Consider the following 6,684-nt stretch of genomic DNA (forward strand, 5'->3'; position numbering starts at 1 on the left):
TGGATTTCAAACCACAGCCATGTGAGTTTGGAAGTTTGAGAAAATGATTACAGATGGATTGTCCCACGATATCACAATGTGTTGAAGATGAAACACGACATTCAACGTGTGTGTTCAAGTAGAGATTGAATCCTAAATAAATCAAATGAAATTGATTCTCCCTTGATAAACAGCAGCGAACATGGCAAAACACTTAAAGCTCAACAAAGTGATGAGGGTCAACATGTTACAGACATATCGGGTATCGCACTCTGGTGCATTTACTTCAATGTGCCACATTGATAAAAGCTGTTTTCATACAGGGCACTTAGTGAAAAGCCAGACACAAGCGAGTGCTGCTGGGCTTTTACTTTGGAGCTACCACAGGAGGCTTGTTATCACGAGTGGCTGCTGGCGGTTTGTGACCGTAGAGTTTGGCTTTCTGTGTAATGTTACCTTTTAAAACGGAGAGAAAAGTTTGTTGTGTTCCCCGTCCTCATTGCTAAAGTGCACCTGTATATGTTTTAGAGAGTCAAATCACAGATGTTGTGTGAGCTCTCTCTGCCGTAACAATGTGCATGTGTGTTTTTACTTGGTTTTGGCCTCACACATGTCAGATATGTGTAACTATGCAGCTGTGGTTAATAGATGAGTGTTGACCCAAATATTTATCTTAGGGCAAGATGCTGCCTGTTTCAGACAAAAGTAAACTGCAGTGAAACTGTTGTTGGGAGTTTCTTTGGTTTTGTTTCCACATCTTCGTGTTTTGGTCCTAGTTGGATCCTCCTGCAGCCATAAACTCTTCTGACCACTGACCTTTACGTTTGGTTTTGCATTGTTATGTTTTCATTGGGTTCCAGCTGGGGCGTCGGGGAGCGTGCTGTGGTTTCCCATCGCTGCTGCATGAACACAGTTAAAACTCATCAGCACTACAGAGTTCAAGCAGTTAAATGTTCACTGAAGTGGAACAAAAGGCTGTTCAGGGAGCTTGTGTTTACAGTAAATACACAGTCTAGTCTGTTTGGTGGGTTGTGACAAAGGCACAGAATAAATCCATACGTTCTCAAGTACAGAATATTGAAAAGTAATGGAAAAACTACTGTTTATTTAATTAAGACTTCTTACAAATTACTCATTTAAAGTCTGTTTCCCCACATCTATTATGTCACCTCCCCTGTTTATATTTGCTAAATCCACCCAGGACGTGATTTATGCATTTGTTATATAGCAGCATATTTGAAAGAAGTATCAGATTTCAGTCTCTGTGATACCAAAACAAAATCTGCACACATCACTGCTACATACCCGATTTGTTAAGTTTCCTTAGCTTGTTCCATCAGTTCCATCGGTTCTGTTTTCGGACTGTACTCACAAAAACAACTACTGAGCTTGGGTAAGGCAGAGAAGTCACCAAGAAACACGAGAGGCCAAAGAGCTAACATGAGGGACCAGGACTGTCTGCTGTAAACATCCACAAAAGATGTACTGGCTGGCTTCCTGGATGAACTGCAATATTTGCCATTTGTAAACTGTTTGCCTGTTTATGGTCTGTTCGTCTGACAGCATTGGACCTATTTTGGCGAGTGTTCCCAGATGTGACCAGAGCTACACATATAAAAACCTAATGAGAACTTTGATTTAATTCTACATTTATTATCTCTGCCATAACTTTCTGTATGCGACACTTTGTGTTCTGTGGCCAAACTCCTCAAAAATGTCTTGGAGGTAGATAAAACCTGTGTGTGTGTGTGTGTGTGTGTGGTGAGCGACTGACTCGGTTTCCCAAATTAAAAGGTTTCCAAACCGTTTCAGTTCAGTATCAGCAGCCTACTTTTAAAACTCAGCAACTAAATGGGAAGTGTAACATTTTTTCGTCCGACACCCAGGGCAATTTGTGGGAAAAATAGTCCCACTCCTGCCATCTAGGGACCATTTATTGCTCCACAGCCCATTTTGTTTACTGACCCATAGCATAAGAGCACTTTTAGTAGAGAAAAGCAGACGGGACCTTGGACTGTACGGGCACAGTGTTTGCTGCAAATCAGGAGTGGAGCCTTTGCTTGATGTCACTTTAATCTCTATGTTTTATTGCTTACTTTGTCTGCTTTGTTCATCAGAGGATCCAGCTCTTCAAACCCTTTCAGCTTTCAACCAGGCCTGTGCAAACTTTATCCAGCTGACTTTTATTTAAGTGCAAACAGATAAGATCTGCATGTATAAATCCACCAGTAAAGAGGCAAAGACTCAAAGTAGCCTTGGAGAGAGACAGAAAAATCTTTGAGGTGAAGCACATTAAAGAATCTGTCTAGAAGCTGACATTTCATTATTCACAATAGACACAAATGTACAAAAGTTGAGGCAAATTTTTCTCTTTTTATGAATATTTCATAGGAAGTGACATGTTTGCTTGTTTCTGTGGTCGACTACACTTTAATTTCGCATTTAATATTTATTATTCCTTTTAATAAACACTGTATTTATCCTGCGACATATGCACGTATGATCACACGTTACTACAATAATCAATTTATTCTTTATTCTCCTATTCAGAAGTGAGTACTTGGTGTCAAATTAAGTTTTTCTCCTTATTGTTGTTGTGTACACAAACATCACCACCCAACCCAGTTACGTAATACTGTGCTGCTAATGATGCTATTTCTGTTTCTGTTTTCATTGCAGCAGGTATTGTTTTTGTTTTTATACATTTCTTACTGACAAGGACTTTTTATCAAGCAATAGGTCACAGCAGGTCTCACCGCGTGCACTTTACTGTCTTCTTCTTGAGTCGGTGTGTTTGTTCTTGTGTAAAGTGTAAAGTGATGCGCTGAAGAAGCACAAATTTGCTTATTTCTCTAGCTCGATTCTAACTTAACCTGACACTGATGTTGGCAGCAGTGGATTTGTCAGACACCTGAAATCCGACAAATGTGGTAGACGTGATTTCTGTCGCCCCTTTGTGCCGTACACCTGAATGTAGCGGTGATAAATTAATTAATTAAGAAGAGAAAGTTCTCCGAGAGGAATGTGCTAAAAGTTGAAATAATAATAGGCTTTATAAATGAGGTGCTGCAGATGCTCAGCATGAGGTAACCTTGCAGCGGGTTTCATCAGAGAAGTCACAAACTGTGCCACCAGCTTATTTTCTCCTTTTGAAAGAGGATCCAGGTGTGATCCTGGTTTGCTGTCACACACAATAGATAAGTGGACGAGCGTTTGTTGTATGACTGCATGTACGGCTTGTGATTCAGTGATGTTTACCTTGAAATTCTCTACACTGGTTAAGGAAAAACCAGTTTGATCGATGAGTCTCAGGAAAGATACAACTGAACAAAAACTACCCACAAACATTTGTCGTGACATGTGGTGTGACTGCAGCCATTTCCCCGCATTTTACAGTTTCCTGTGAAAAATAAGAACAATCCATTTCTACTTCCATTTCCCATCAGTGGATAGGCAATAATTAACACGTTTTGAGGAGACAGCAAATGAAATGTAGTTAAAGCTAAGAAAACAGCAGAAGGAGAAGGAAAACAGTTTGGGAGAACGTGGGCTGGAAATCAGAAAGTAAATGTGTCTCCGGTCTAAGCTACAGTTTATTCCAAATGTTGATGCCTGCTGCCTTGTTTTGTTTACACGTCCAATCATATAAGGCTTGCAGACTGTGACCTTGCTCGCACAATGTGTGTCTTTGTTCCTCCTTCAGTTTAACTTTGTCTTATAAGACATTAACTATAATGCTCAGCACATTGTTTTCAGCAGGTGCCGATAAAGCCGCTGTGCACAAGTTAGCTGCTACCTGGTGAAGAAAGTAGCAGCAGCGAGCTAAAAGCAGAGCAAACATTAGACTTACATTATTGATGGATTGATTGATTGATTGATTGATTGATTGTGTTGTTACGTGTCTGCTGGATGTGTAAACAGGCTTTGGGTTGACCACACCAACTCTACAGCTTCAAAATCTTTCCCCCTGTGTGTTTGTTGCTCAGCTGTCCAGTGGCTAAATGAATCAGACAGTAGATAAACAAATAGCTGAGAGCTTCTATATGAATGATGATTACACCACTGTACGTTAATAATCCTCTGGGGAACAGCCGGACATCCTGGAAATGTGTCTTCCAGCACTTTAAGGGCTTATTAAGAGAAAAGCTGAAACACGTCTGCACAGTGAACCAGAACGTGTAAGAGCAGGGAACACTGGGGCTTCATGCTTTGCTGTATGTCTTTATTCAGATATGGCTCAGAACAACAGGTTTTTCCCACAACATGGTGCTGACGTCTTTGGTCAAAAATGGTGTATGGTATCTGGCAATTCTTTGGTACCACCCAGGCCTCTCATTGTCCACACTCTGATGTCTTTTTTCCCAGACTCCCCTGTTTCTTTCAGCAGTCCTTTCTCTCACTGCCTTCAGCCTCCACAGCCACATACCCATAACCAAAAACAGCATCGCCTCGATATCCTCCATTGTTCTTGTGAGTCGTGTTGAAGATGACGGTAGTTTCATGAGGGGTCACTATGACGACCAGGTACATTGAGGGGGTATGAATCGTCAGTGTAAAACGAAGAACTGAAGCGAGTAGAGCTGAGCTGATACCATGCTTTGGACATGAACGTTCCTTAATAGCAAATTAACCCACATACTGACTTTACTGTGGAGGAGAGAGCAGAGAAAAACAAATAATTGTTAATAATACAGAAGAACCCATTTTGTTTCAGCCAGCTCCTTTGATTTTAGACAAGTGATTTTGGAAAAGCGAAAACCCAGACTTCCAGAAAAAGCCCGTTCTTTTGCCTGGAGCATGGAAATGCTAAATCCTGCGAAAGCTGCCCTGCAGCGCTGCTCTGCAAATGCCAGCAAATAATGTGCCACCTGTTTAAATCTGCAAATTTGACATCCACAAGCAAAGCACTCAGCCACCCTGCTCCAGCCAAAGCCTTTATCCACGGGAAACCACTAGCTTTGTGGGAGAACTGACCACTGAGGACTAGACTGGCCTCATACGCTGCAGAATTAACATCCTTCTGCACTTCTGGTTCTTCTTGTGTGTCCTGACTGTTCGTTAACGCAACAATTTCGTGCCAACCAGCTGTGCAGAAGCCAGAGCACACCTGGTTGGTTGAAGTTTAAGGAATTACCCATGTCACCTTGCCACATGGAGTCCAGATTGCTGAAGAGAGCAAGTCATTTCATCTTTATCCCATCTTTATTTTGCTCTCTAAATCTCACTGTCATTTTAACTTAAGTCCTCCATCTCTATTATCTCAGCAAAAACCCTGTTTTTGTGTTTTTGCTCCATCACACACACAAAATGAGACTCAAACTGTTTGATTTTCCCCATCCTGCACCCCATGCATCTCTCCTTCATCCGTTCTTTTTCTTCTCTCTCCTCTTTGTCAGTTTCAAATCAGCGTGAAGACTGAACCAAATAAACACTAATCTATGCAGCAAAATATGCAATAAATATGTCACAGAGGTCACTGCATCGTCTCTGTTCTGGCTCTTATCACTTTTCCACATTTCTATCTTCTTTCCCTCGTCTCTACTTTCATCTCCCTTCTTCTCCTCGTCCTCCTTTGCCTCTTTTCTCAGCAGGATGACTATCGGCAAATCGAGCGAGGCAGGATTAATTGCAGTTCAATGTCTATTACTGCCAGTGCTGCTTAGTTCAAGCCAGTGCAGTAGCTGAGAAAGAGAGGGATAGGAGGAGGCAAAAAAGATGGAGGGAGAGGGGGGTAAAGAGAACGAGGGAGGTCAAGACACAGACTGTGAATCGAAATTTGGGTAGGATGAGAGAGAAAGGATTTGACACGTACCGAAAACAGACTGCACCCTGCTGTCAGCCAGGATGTCCAGACTGTCTGTGCCCCTGACATCTCCCCCTGGTGTCAGCACAATCTCAGGCCTCCTGCTGAACAACACTCCTTCCTCATTGCACACACACAAATAAACAAATTCCCACAACAAAGGCGAAACATCCAAGACCTCCAGAGTCACATCGAGATAAACCATTGACTTGCATCTAAAGATAGATAGATAGATAGATAGATAGATAGATAGATAGATAGATAGATAGATAGATAGATAGAGCCTAAACAGTTTCCATTTTATAACCCTAACTGTGTATTTATTTTTGTAACCATCATGATGAAGGTGAGGTTGCTCCTGCCACCACAGGGGTGCTATTTCATGAGACGATCCTCTGGGTCATATCAGAGGTTGGGTCCAAACAGTGTGTGTGTGTGTGTGTGTGTGTGTGTGTGTGTGGGCGATAAAGTTAGAGGAGCTGTATTTAATTGTACCATCCACCTGCAGGGATCTTCCTATGCTGGACGGGGCCCTGACGTTAAATGCAGCAGGAAACCTTGCGGTAAACGTTGCATCCTGAGCTTTGCGTGCACCTCCTGCCATTCACAGCTGACGCTGACGGATTGTCACTTCTGCTGCGATCGAGGAACGAGCTGGCAGGTTGTTGTGTCACCTGGTGCTATGAGGAGCAAAATGTTCACACCACAGAGCACCACTGAGTAATGGCTGCTACCCAGAGAGCGAATTATCCTTAAGATTAATGTGGATGTACACAGCACCAAAAGCAGCAGGAAAACAGGCAAACAGTTGGAAAAGGGTCGCTCTCTGCACGTCGCTCCTTGGTCTGTCTCGTATTAATACATGCATATAAATAAGGCAACTGCTGCTGACCAGATTGAAC

Source organism: Mastacembelus armatus, chromosome 15 (assembly GCF_900324485.2).
Source record: "Mastacembelus armatus chromosome 15, fMasArm1.2, whole genome shotgun sequence".
Lineage (NCBI taxonomy): Eukaryota > Metazoa > Chordata > Actinopteri > Synbranchiformes > Mastacembelidae > Mastacembelus > Mastacembelus armatus.